The sequence below is a fragment of the Siniperca chuatsi genome, linkage group LG19, assembly GCF_020085105.1.
Source record: "Siniperca chuatsi isolate FFG_IHB_CAS linkage group LG19, ASM2008510v1, whole genome shotgun sequence".
NCBI classification, from domain to species: domain Eukaryota; kingdom Metazoa; phylum Chordata; class Actinopteri; order Centrarchiformes; family Sinipercidae; genus Siniperca; species Siniperca chuatsi.
The window spans coordinates 6,290,044-6,303,933 of record NC_058060.1 but is presented as its reverse complement, the minus strand read 5'-3'; the positions used below and the strand labels follow the sequence as shown (position 1 = coordinate 6,303,933).

The window sequence follows — 13,890 nt, the reverse complement described above, 5'->3', positions numbered from 1 at the left end:
CAGATGAACTAGCTCTCAGCCCTCTCACCGTTAGGTTGCCTCGACACTCAGAGGTTTTCTTTCTGCCCATCTCTTTTCTGCACCTTTTTGCAGCCCCCCCTCATCATCCATCGCTCCTATTAGGAATGTGTCCACTACCTGCATCCCGCTGTGCTCAACCTTTGGTTCCTCCCCAGGTGTACATGCCTCAGTAGAGATGACCTTTAACCTTGGCCTTTGTCTGACTCTGCTGGGAGATATAGATCAGTGTGCATGTGCATGTTTCATTAGGGCAGAGGTTAAACGAGGGGATGTTCATATGGCGCAGGGACAAAATTAAGACTACTGAGAAGTTGGCAGGGGCTATATCCTTCCCAAAATCAGCTACTGATAAGCTGGCGCTGGTAACTGAGAGGCCGGTGGTGGGAAATGAGAAGCCAACTATTCATTCGACCAAGGTGGTAACTCATGCATCTAACCTAGCAACCCACTGAATCGGCTACTGGCTTGGCTTGTCATTAGCTTCCAAGGCTGGTTACTAGCATGCCGAGGCTAGCTAGATTAGCTACTGATTTAGCTGCTCACTTTCTTCTTTTGTATTTTATTGGCGGATTGGAGAGAAATGCGGCGCGTCACCGCCACCAACTGTAGATAAATAGGATTTATTTAGATTCTTTCAAGTCTACTTTGTCCTGTTACAGTATGTTGTGTGCATTAAATAAGTTAAACACATGTCTTCATAAGCCAGGGTGAAAATAACTAATTACATTTACTCACTATGTCGCTTTCAGTTTTACGCGCCGTTGCCGCGCGACTCAATTGAAAATAATGACTGTGCGTGCAAAAGACGCAACGTGAACGGAACGCCTCGCGTTTTTGCAGGAGTGCTTCTGTCCTCCATTTACCTCTTCACACTTACACACTCGATTCACTCCCTCACAGACTTTGTCCATTCACTCCTCTCCTCCTCACACAGACTTCACCCTGAAATATGTGGTTTTCTCCTCCAGCTAGCCGAGAGGCTTGGACAGCACCTGTTGTTTCGAATCCATTATCAACAGTTTTGGTGTTCCTTCCCTCTGCTAAAAGCAGAGACTCACAGCTCCGGCTCAGCTGCTGTTGTTGTGTCTAAGACACTGGCTCTGGAGGCTCCGGAGCGTTTTACATAACAGTGCAAAAAAGTGCACGTAATGAAAGGAGTCTCTGTTTGCTAATTAGAGATAGAAAATGGAGAGACATAAGAGGGAGTCTTGTTTGTGATAATTTCATAGCAGTTTGGGGTGAATACCTTGCAACAAAAAAAGTGAGAAACTAAGAGTCACAGTGGGGCTTTGGTTTGATGGTAATGCATTTTTTAAGTGGCTTTTGAAAGTGTTTTCTCGTTCTTGCTAAAAGATGGTAGAATTTTCTCACATAATAGATGAACCACATAGAGAAAAGTGGTGATTTGAACCACCCCTTATAAACTACAGATTTAGTTGGTTGTGAGCACAAGGTATGTGGTAATTTAAGTTCAAATTTTTTTTTTATTTTATTCCATGGGATTTCTTTTATGAATAAATAATAATAATAATAAAATGATTATTAAAAAAATAAAACTTTATTTATACAGCACTTATCAAAACAAGTACAGCTTGCTTCACAAAGAGAGAAATAAAATACCACAGTGAATGATAAAATATAAAAACCATAAAAAAAAAACAGACAGATGAGGTAAAATCAGGACATACTGTCCGATAAAAAATGTGTTTTGAGAAGAGACTTAAAAGAAGACACTGACTCAGACAACCTACAGTAATTTCTTCAGGCAAGTTGTTCCAGAGCCTCGGGGCCCTGATGGCAGAAACAGACAGGAGACCCCTGGCCGAAGATCTAAAACTACGTGAAGGGTCATAAGGGATTAAAAGGTATAAAATATAGTCTGGAGCCAGGCCATGAAGAGCCTTAAAAGTAATCAATAAGATCTTAAAATCAATCCTAAAACAAACAAAGAGACAATCTAAAGAGGCTAAAACAGGTGTGATGTGATCGTACCTCTTGGTCCTGTTAAGGGTGTCATAATTGTTGTGTCTGAGCAAGAACAGACAGAGAATTAGAATAATTGCATTGCTGTTGCATGAATCTTTATATATACATATATATATATATATATATATATATATATATATATATATATATATATACTGTATATACATATATATATATACTGTATATATATATATATATATATATATATGTGTGTGTGTGTGTGTGTCAATTCAATTAAATTCAAAGGGCTTTACTGGCATGAAAGTTTCAAGAACAATGTTGCCAACACATCGAAACATAATATATCCAAATATTTGGACAGCAGACAATAACAGTAATATGAACATTAACACAACACATATCCTATGTATGTATGTATGTATGCATGCATGTATTTGTGTGTGTGTGTGTGTGTGTGTGTGTGTGTGTGTGTGTGTGTGTGTGTGTGAGAGAGAGAGAGAGTTTCATATTCTTTATATCCCAGTGGGGACTTTAACCTGAATGCACACTAACCCATGGGGACTTGTGTCAACGTGGGGACAAAATTTTAGGTCCCCATGGGTATAGACTGCTTTTTGACGGTTAAGACTTGGATTTAGGGTACAGGTTACAATTAGGTTAAGGTAAGGGTTAAGGTTAGGCAGTACCCAGTAACCATCTCCCTAATTACATTTCTTGTCTCTGTGTTGTGAGACTCAACAGGTGAACAGACAAAAATTTTTTAATCACAATGAAATTTTAGATGTTGAATAAGACAATTCCTACATTTTTGTGTTCAGGTATTATGAAGCCAAAATACTGGACAATGAATAAGAATCAGAATCAGCTTTATTGCCAAGTAGGTTTACACATACAAGGATTTTGATTTGGTATTTTGGTGCAAAACAATAAACATAGTACAAATATAAAGAAAGATAAAGCAAGTACTGCAGGTCAAAATTATTAATATAAAATTGACAATACGATATTAAAGTATATTTAAAAATATTATAAAAAATGATAATATTTATTAACATAATTACTGTGATCGGATGTGAAACGTCCTGCTTTAAATGCAACCAATAACTTGACTCATTTCCAATTTGAAATTTAAAAAAAAAATTTAAAACAGCTGTCGCCTCTCCGCCTCCCTTCACACGCACTCAAAGAAATTTCTTCACCCCTCACCCAATAAGATTTAGCGAATATTAGCTATACATATTAGCTACATGTTTATGTATATATGTTTCAGGGCACTAGTTTCAGTTGCATGCCAGCTATTTGCCACCTAGCTAGGTGCGCAAGGTTCATAGTTTAGTTATCATATTTTAAGGGATGTAGCTAATGTTAGCAGTGTTAACTTTGTGAGAGATTGAGGGGACAGGTTATGTGGTGACACATTGTTGTTCCTAGGTTATGTTTTTGCTTGTGATAAACAATGACGAGACAGGCCACATAAAGCAATGTATCTAATGTATATAAAGTTACCTTACATTAACGTTAGCTAATGTCAGGTCCGACATACACGCTACACGCCGTGGCACTGCTCCCTCACTTGGGTGAGAGAGCTAGAAATGTGACAGCAGAGAGTAGAGACCAAGTAATATTAATGCACCTCCACTTTTGTGAAAAATGTACATATTAAATAGGCTGCTTTGCCTGGCCATAAGCACACGCCACATTACTTTAAGAGTGCTTTTGAGTTTGAATACACAGTTGCAGATCAAATATATAACTTTTTACCGAGTCAAACCTCAGTGCTTGTGTGTTTTGAGTGTTGTGAGCTCGTCTCTCTCAATTACTCAATCTTTCCCACACTGGGTGTTAGATACTTAAAAGAAAAATATGCATCTACCCCCTTTCTGTGGAAGTTTAATCACCTTAAAGATGATTGTTATTTCAGTGTTTGATAAGAAAATTAAAATTAATATTTTCTCAAAAGTGTGTCATACAGTGTGGAACTTGAGCTGGACCGGGTTTGGGTGGGTATGAAAGTCAGTGTCAGTGGGGTGGGGCTGGGCTCTTTCTGTAATCCACAACCATCTCCACTGTCTTTAGAGCATTGAGCTCCAGGTTGTTCTGACTGCACCAGGTCACCAGGTGGTCAATCTTCCACCTGTAGGCAGACTCATCCCCATCAGAGATGAGCCCAATGAGGGTGGTGCCATCCGCAAACTTCAGGAGCTTGATGGGCTGGTGACTCTAGGTGCAGCTGTTGGTGTATCGGGAGAAGAGTAGAGGAGAAAGAACGCAGCCTTGGGGGGAACCGGAGAGAGTTGTTGTTGCAGTAGGGGAGGGGGGAGCTTCTGGGGTGGGCCGTTGTGGAGAGGCCCAGGCCCCTGCTGAGGTGGGGGAGGTCGAGCTGGTGGGCTGGAGTTGGTGGATGGAGTCACGGGGGATGGTGTCAGGACTGTCCCATTGTCTCACTACAGTAGAACTCATTCAATTGGTTGGCCAGGCATAAGTCGTTAATGAAGTGGGGGGCTTTAGGTTTGTAGTTGAACTAGTAGGGGATCTGTCTGAGCTCCCTCCAGACAGAAGAACAGTCGTTGGCTGAGAACTGGTGTTGTAGTCTCTCTGAGTGCAGTCGTTTAGCTTCTCTCACCGTCTTGTTAAACCTGTCCCTGTCTCCACTCCTGAACGCTTCTTCCATTTCCAACCTTAGCTGTCTGATTTTTAGCTGTGAACCAGGGTTTGTCATTGTTATAACTCACCCTGGTGCCTGATGGTACACAGCAGTCCTCACAGAAGCTGATGCATGACGTCCCACATCCCAGTCAGTACCGTCCAAGCACGCTCGAACGTCCTACATAGCTTAACTGCTCCACTGCTTTGATATCCTCACAACAGGTTTATAGTACTTTAATTTCTGCCTGTATGCAGGAATCAGGTGAACCATGACATGGTCAGAGTTACTAGTTTCAGCACTTCAGGACCACTGGAACACAGGCCTGATTTAAAACTGTCATGTTTGGAGTCATGTTCATAACTACCTGATTAATGTAAATCCAATATTCACTCTCCTTTTAGCTCTGTTTTGGTCTCTACCTCGCCCTGAGAAAAATAACTCTTTAGAAGCTCTTTAGCTGCTAAATGCTCCATTATGTTCACCAGCTAGTCACTAATTGTATCTGTCTGCTGTTTGTGCTGGGCAGGTAGTGTACAATGGGTTTATCAGAGCATTTGGACTGAAAACAGCTGTCTGCTGCTGGAAACGGGGCTGATGAGAGCAATGAGTCTGAACCTAACAGTTAAGTTCCGGGCTGCAAAACCAAAACAATGAGCTAAAAGATGCTAAAATGCTCTGTAGAGCTGAGGTGAACTACAGAGTTGTTGGGTAATAATTCTCTGTGGGTTCATCACTACGACCCATCGTTCATACAAAAATATTGTTTAGTGCAGCTTTAAAGGACCACCAATTTCAGAAAAGAGAGAACAAGCAGGTGTCATTTACAAAATTAAAGTGTATTTCCAATGTACATCAAGCTAAGGTGTCACTAACATTTCACTGCCTGTTTTGTAGTTGCATGTCAGTAAGTGTTTTCAAAGCAATTTCTGCTTCAACTACACTTCCCTCTCATCTTGGGCAACTTGAGCCAGTCGGATTGTGTTTATTTTAGAAATAATCTGAATATTTCCAGTGATGCATGACTTCTTGAAACACATGTACAAATCTTTCTTGGAGACATCATCACCTTGCCCCAGGGATGCCAAAGTGGCTCATCTCACCCCCTGTTCCTTAAAATGACATGAAAAGTGCCAAAATTTGAATTATGAGGTTTTCACACTTCAGTAGAGATATGTTCTCTCAGTATCAATGAGAGTAGGTTACAGAGATTCTGACAGTGATTTTTGTGTTTACATTACACTAAAATGACAAAAATTAAAGCTAATTCCTATCATTACTCAGAGTATCTGTCATATAGACACACTCATTTGCTTTTCTTATCATAACCTTTAAAATTACCCTAGAAATAAGGCTCCCAGTCAGAGGAAGGGTGATAGAGGGACAGGAATAAAGCGAGATGATGAGGAGGGATCCTAATCAGTGCAGGCAGCATCTATTCTCTCCTTCTGTCTCTGTCTGTCCCCATTTCCTCAAGCGCTTTTCATTAAGACACCAGAGGCTTCGTTTCTGTGCCGGCGTCCATCAACATCCCTGACCTTTTGATCCTCGACGGGGCTCCTGTATGAGGGTTAAGAGATGTGTGCGTTTCCTTTTTGGCTGGGGGTCCACCCCGACAGGCTCTGTCATGCCTCCTGTCCCCGTCATCATTCACTGGGCGTGTGCTGAGGGGCATTGTGAGCCCAGGGGTAACAGAACCAGTACACTCAATAGGTGTAAATTATCAGAGGAAGACACTTTGTCCTCATCAAAGGTGAGTGTTTGAGTGAAAAATAAGAAAGAGATCATAAAATCCAAAGGAGTGTGTGTGTGTGTGTGTGTGTGTGTGTGTCTGTCTATGTGTATATGTTTGTAAACCAACCCGTCTCTTCTGATGCCCCCGCCCCCCCCCAGGAAGGAGAACAGGTTGGAGCCTCATCTTTCTGTGCCAGATGGCTCCACATTGACAAATCAATTAGGCTCCACCTCATCACCAGAGGGACCGGGGCTACAAACCTGCCTCCACCCCCACCACCCTGGGGTCCACAGTCAACCACTCCTCCATCTCTCCTCGCCTTAATCACCCCCCTGGTCCCCAGAAAGCTTTGCCTGGGTAAAGAGGGCGAGGAGGCAAGAAAAAAAAAAAGATAAAACAAAGAGGCTGGCAGTACATGAATCACCAAGCATCAATATGGATGACTTCCATGCTAATGCAGAGGGGGCCGGAGAGGAACAGTGGCAAAAGCTTGATTTTGTGTGTGTGTGTGTGTGTGTGTTTACAAGCTCAGTCAGAGCAGATTTGCCATGTGTCATGTGTCTCTTGTTGTTTTTCCTTCCCTGTGTGGAGGTGGGAGAGGAGGAGGAAGATGAGGAGGAGGAGGAGGGTGGACGTTTGGGGAAGTTAATCCAAGGAGAATAAACAGTGCAGCCTGGAGCAGGTATGCATCTGGGTCGCGGAGAAGAGGGTGAATCCGTGTTCTTCACTACACCCTAGTGGGAGAGGAGAGACACAGCAGGGAGAAAGCTGGACAGAGAACTATGGATCAGACAAAGTTTATTGTATATTAAAGGTTATTCTTTTGCAGAAATTCCTGATGAATTTCATTGCGTTGGGAGGTTTGATTGGACATACAAATGCATGATCTGAAACAAAAATGGCAAAGATTTATATGAATGCAAACAGAACCAAAAGTCTCTTATCATGCAAACACAGTCAAAGACCATTTCCCCACCCACCCCCATATACCTATACCAGTGCCAGATCCATTTGCTGATGAAGACCATGCTTTGCTGTTAAAATCCCTGAAAAAGCTTGTAAGTGGACCTTGAGTTTGAGATTATTTTGTCACAAATCCTCATTGGGTTTTGAGTATCGGCAAAGTGACTAAATTAAGTTATAATAATAATAATAGTAAACTTAATTTCTATATCAGAATTTATACATAAACATGCAACACAAAATGCTTTACATAAAAGCAAATAATGATAAACATCTACAATAAAACAAGGATAAAAGTAATAAAATAGGATAAATTGAAATTAAAAAGACAATATTAAATAATGTGTAGGTAAAAAACTTTAATGTTAAAAAGGTGTGTCTTAAGATTTAGTTTAAAAGTGTCAACAGATGTAGGGATCGGTAAACCCTAAGGCAGACCTCAGGGATACTCAAAGATGTCAGCATGCAGACTAAACTTGCGTGGTATTTTAATGTACTGTTGATGGACTGTATTGTTCCACAATTCAATGCACAAAGGAAATAAAGGAAGTACTCACAGCTGGGGAAGAAATAACTGTAGGGAGTGATGACTCAGCTCCAGGAACATCTCGGAAAAAACAAAAATGAAGTTGTAATTAAGCATTAAATCTTGCTTGCTCTCTGCTGACTGACCAAATTGTATATCAGTGGCAGCTTTCCAAAGTTGCAGTTTCAGTGAACATTGATTTGGGACACTAAACCTTCCGTTGGAAGGAGCAGACTTCATGGACACATTATGTACATGCAGCTGCCTAAGCCAAGAGTGTGTAATGGCCTTTTGTAGCAGTTGTTAACCTGCTTTTGGTCTCCACCAACTACTGAGGGAAATATTTGGTTCTTTAGCTGCTCGATGCTCCACTATGTTCACCAGCTAGTTGATCATTTTGTCTGCTGTTTGGCAGTGGTGGAAGAAGAACTCGCTACTTAAGTAAAAATACTAATACCACAATGCAAATCGGCTACAAGTAGAGGTCCTTAGTTAAAACTCTTACTTAAGTAAAAGGACATAAGTGCCATGTACTTAAAGTATCAAAAGCAAAAGTACTCATTATGCAAAATGGGCCCTTTTAGTGTTATTTATCACTGGATCATTATTATTGATGAGTTATGTAAGCAGAATTTTAATGTAACTGGTGGAAGTGTGGTAAATTTTTACTACTTTATAAACTGTAGTTTAATCTATAACAACACATCGTATCAGATAAACTGATCACATGTTTTGCATGTAAAATGTCAATCTGCAAAGTAAGTCGCTGTCAAATAAATATAAATATTTCTCTCTGAAATGTAGTGGAGTAGAAGAATAAAGCTGAATAAAATGAAAATATTCAAGTAAAGTACAAGTACCTTAAAATTGTACTTAAGTACAGTACTTGCGTAAATGTACTTAGTTACCATCAATCTCTGCTGTTTGGTGCTGAGCAGGTAGTGTACAGTGGGCTTTTAGAGGTTTCTGGTGAGTGGTGAGAGTCAACCAAAGCATCAAAGTTGCAGGCTGGAAAAACCAAAACAATAAGCTGAAAGACACTAAAAAGCTCTGTAGAGCTGGGGGGAACTGCAGAAAGTCTATAATATGGTCTCTACCTTCCACATTACACGTAGTCAGTAAATCCATTGTTTATAGAAAAATAGTGTAATGTGTAGATTGGTGCAGCTTTAAAATTTATTACATTTTCAGTCTGAGTGTAGAATCTGTAAGGCGATAGATATAAAAGCAACGAGAGAGAGAGAGAGAGAGAGAGAGAGAGAGAGAGAGATCTGATTCTGATGGTGCTGGCAAATTTTTCAAAATGTGTCATGTACATCACAAATGCAAAAAGTTGAGCCCCGGAGCTTGCGATGAAGGAGTGAGGGGAAGGTGGGAGGCAGGTTTACGTGTTGGGAGGGGCAGTAGGGTGATGGAGAGATGTGTGGGTGCCCTCCTGGCTCGCCTCAATCCTTGCGTCCCTTTACTTATCCGAACTGGGGGCAGCGGCGAGAGAGAAAAGGGAGAGAGCTGATGCGGAGACCTCTAGGGAGAGATTAGCGCTGACAGCACAACAAAGAAGAATTATGCCAGGGGCCCACAGCTCTTCGACAAATTCAAATGTAATATATGGCTTTAACTGCGCCAAGGAGGATCAACGTAATATATGATCGACCCACTTTGCGGTGCGCTCCGTTGGCAGTGATGTAAAAGCGATTTATGCCCGTAAAATGTGCAGGCTAATTAAGTAAGACGTTGGCACGGGAGCAAATCCAATGAGCTTATGAGAGAGTTGGCAAAGTAGTCTGGCCCTCCCTCCCAAAGGTCTACCTGCAGTGAGAGAAAGAAAACTTCTACTTTCAAATCAGAAATGTTCATGTGACATCCACGTGTGAGGCTGTTGATCCTTAAATTAAATTCTTGTTTGTGATTTGTGTAGCCCCCCCCCGGCAGTGTCGGTGGCCCAGGGCCTCTGTAATTACGCGGGGCCTTTCCTCCAGTCAGACAGCTGTGTTGAAAAGGCTGTGGATGAAATGTCCTAATTACAGCCTCAGTGGAGAAAGGCTCCACCAGGGGAATATATGCGCTGTTAGCTAACAGATTCTGGAGCCAACAGTGTTAATGAGACAGAGAAAAAAAACAGAGAGCCACCCCCCTTTTCATATTAATCAGAGCACCTAGTTCTTCCTGTCTCACTGTCAATTCATATCATGGCCAACCGCAACCTCACATCTCTATCCAGGATGGAAGTTCACTGTTGCTCCAAACAAGAATTTCCAAACACGAAACCTCTGCTTTTGCTATCGGCTGTACCTCGTCCATCAGTCTTAATCAAAACTAATTCACAGAGTACTTTCCGAGTGTAATCATCACTTAACGGCCCCAAAACCCATACACGCCACCAACACATAATCCCAGCGTCTCCAGGGAAAGAGTGTGTTTGTGCAGAGGAAGGAGGGTAAGCCCATCATAATGAGCTGCAGAATAGGCCGTGTCAGAGACCTACAGACGCTAACTACCACCTAAGGCCCATGGTACTCCACTTCATGGAAAAGGAAGACAGTATATTTAATGTTAGCCAGCCTGGATGAAGATGTTATAACCACAAGTTGACAAACCCAGAGAAGAATTGTGGGTTTTTTTCTTAGCAACAGTAGGAGTGTTCAGTTGATTGAAGTCCCCCTCCACCTCTGCATACATACAACATGACACTATTGTCTTTGTGTTCTCACTCTCTATCTACACTTAATTTCCCCAGACTCCCATAGCAGCTGCTGCAGGTAGGCCTCTGAGAGGTGTAACATGGGGCCTCATCTCAATTCTCCTATATGCCCTCCTTTTCTAACAGCCAGCCTGTTTCAGTACTCAATCATAGCAGGAAAAAATAACAACTCTTCTTTAGCAGGTGAAGACGAAAAGGAAGCTAACTCAGACTATAGGTGTGTGTGTGTCTGCTAGAACAACAGCTGTAACTGTCCAAGGGTAAATAAATAGATATTCTGGAGAGGTGCCATTATCTGTCATGGAGCGCTCATACAGTCTTGCCTTGTATTTATTGCCTACTTAATGGACTTGATTGTATTACTGAAGGTAAGGAGGGAAAAAGTCCATTGCCAGCAAGAAGGTACTTTCAGCATCCTGCAATTACCTTATGTAAATCCTGGCCTGGATTGTCGATCCACTGCTATTTAAAATGCATTGAATTTCCATGGAAAATGATCCACTCCTGCCGCCTGAAGCTCATTAATAACAACGTCGAGCCGGGCTGACATTTGGAATACTTACACGCTTACTTAGCATTGCCATGCATGCGAGAACACAGCCTAGTCTGCCATGCGCTGTAGCTATGACAGCACATTTTGAAAAAGGATGGCTCTGAATTAAAGCGCGCCAGCAAATTAGTTATTTCTGCAACTGGAACCGGTTCTTCTTCTTGCACATGATGTTATGCTTGTAAGTGCTCACGCAATCTTTGATCATGCAGAGAGAGGAGTGGAGGAAGTATGAAGGCTTCTTGGGTTTTGCTGAAATAGCTTAATTCCCCTGAATTTTACCATTATATTAGCACGATCAGTTCACTAGATTCGATATTGTTACAGTTAGTTTTAAAGGAGCAGTTCACACAAATGATAAAATAACACGTTTTCTCACTTACTTCTAATAGTATATAGCCATGCAGATAGTTTTGGTTTTATGCTTCCAGGTTTTGATATGCCTGTTTCTGAGATGTCTGCTTCCACCCCAATACAATTGAGGTTAAAGGAATTACATTTGTAGCGCTCATTATTTTGAGACATTTAAAGGGCCACTCCACCATTTTTACACATGAAGAACAGTTTACTTGTCACAAGGAGTACCTGTAAAAACAGTTGTATATCTTCCATAGCTCTGAAGGGGCTTTTTAATGTCTGAGGAAATAACCCTGTGATGTCAGCAGGGTTCTCTAGGATTAGGTTTGAGACTTCAAATCTTTAACAGATAGTCTGTGATATGAACTTGGGGTGTGGAGATTAAAAGACGTAGGCCTTTACCAGTCAATGAGGGTCTAACAAAATACGCTATTGAGTTGCATTATGAGAATTCATAATTCATCCATTGTTTTTGGAATATAACCCTACAAATCAGGCTCTCTCGGCCAAAGCTTCATTCATTTTGACTATTCTTTTTGTAATCTGCCTCTTGGGGGTATCCCAATTTAATGCAATACTGAATAGCTGGAGTAAAACTTTTTCATTTCTGCATTTTTCAACAGCAACATGAGCCACATGGACCCTCTGTAAATATGGCTCCTGAATTTGTTGCCTAAAGGTTAATAGCACATCAGCCCTGCTAAGCCAGTGGGGGCCAAGGAGGGGCCCAGTTGCCATCAGAGACCAGCAACAGGTCAGTGCTATGCTACTGCCACAACATCACTCTAGCTGCAGTGCAGCAAAGGGCCTTGCGACGGTCAGATGGATGTACAACAGTGGAAAATTTGTCCTGACAGACCAATTGTTCAGATTGGAGGTGGGGGTATAGGCAGAGGCTCTAGGTGCTGAAGCTGTATATTGGGCTGTAAAAGCAGTTAATGTGTCAAATGAAAGATCACATGTAGCCTCTCATATGCAAATGCTTTATTAGCATCGCCGACTAATGCCAGATAATCAATTAAACAGTGAAACTTGATTTAAACTGTTTAAAACTGCACCAATCAATATTTTTATAACAATGGATCAAATGACTATGTATAATGTGAAAGGTACCGCTTGGAGTGACGAACACACAGTGAATTATCCTCCAATTCTGTTGTTCCCCTTAGCTATACAGAGTGATTTAGCAGCTTTTGGCTACTATTTTGCTTTTATAGCCTGCAATTTTTTGTTTTGGTTCAGTCTCACCACTCTTATCAACCTCGTTTGCAGCCGCAGCCAACAGATGTTTTCATCAAAAAAGCTCAAACTGACTGTGTGCTAGCACACCAAACAGCAGGGTGAACATAGTGGATCATTTAGCAGATAAAGATATTTTTCAAAAGAGTTGGTGGAGAGCAAATCCGAGCTAAAAGAAGAGTAAATATTGGACTTACATCCATCAGGTGGCCAGAAACACAACTCCAACTGAATGATATTATTGCTCCGTAACTGCTGGAAGTGTCTTCTAAAATGCTGTTTCTGCACTATAATCACAAACTAACGGCATCATCCCTTGGATAAGCAGCCATTTGCTCACTGAGATATGAGTAAAAAGCAGTGGGTAAAGTACAGGGGGCTTTACCGCAGTGGCAAAACCTCTCAACAATTTTGTTCCTCACCCAGCCACTTTGCCGACAGACCACCTGCAAATGAGGGGGCACTGAAGACCCATAAATCTTTCATTCTCCATAATGGCCTGTTCCCATTACCTGCCCACACCTCAGCCTCCACGGAGCAGGCCGGGCCAGCCCTGAGCAGATCAGGCCTGAAAACCATCAGCAGGCATATGGAGCACTTCAAACATTCAAAGCCTCCCCGGGCCTGAGCTGTGGCCGCACCCATGAATTATAGAAATGATCTAATTGTTTTCTCATTTGGAAATACTGGGGGCCCTCTTCCCTGCGCCTCAGTTTTAATGGCATGTGGTTTCCAACGGGGCACATGATTCAGTGCTGCCTACCTCCGACACGTTTGTTGAATCCAAGGTGGTCCGTCCTGTCAAAACAGAGCCAGAGCTGAGGTATAAGTCAAACCTGTTGCAGTAAATTAACACGTAGGCAAGAGAGGGGAGGGAGGAGGGAGAAGGGCACATTTGGTGGTAAATACACATAAAACAAACCTTGGGATTTGGATGAAAACTTCCATTCTGGGTCCTCAGAATCTATGGTTGCCAATTACTGCCAGGAAAAGGGGGGAAAAAAAGGTTGAAAAGTTAAAAAGTCACATGTGTTTAGCTATGACAGAACTTCTTGCATAGTTTTAGTGGTAGGTTCGTAGGATCAAAAACTCTTAACCGTAGGCAAACCGAAGAGTCCCATACACAATTTAACATTTCAGTTTTATATTTCAAATTATGTGACAAAAAGGTTTAATTTATAAAAAAGTCAAAATTCTGAGAAACCAA

General features: G+C 41.6%; 1 long non-coding RNA gene across 1 annotated transcript; it reads right to left on the bottom strand.

The window, feature by feature from the left end:
* Window positions 1–2,930: 2,930 nt before the first annotated feature.
* On the bottom strand, window positions 2,931–13,890 carry LOC122867004. The gene is made up of 3 exons (XR_006375842.1): window positions 13,606–13,890; window positions 13,447–13,481; window positions 2,931–7,917 (listed from the first exon to the last, which is right to left on the bottom strand). It is a non-coding gene; the product is annotated as an uncharacterized LOC122867004 (long non-coding RNA).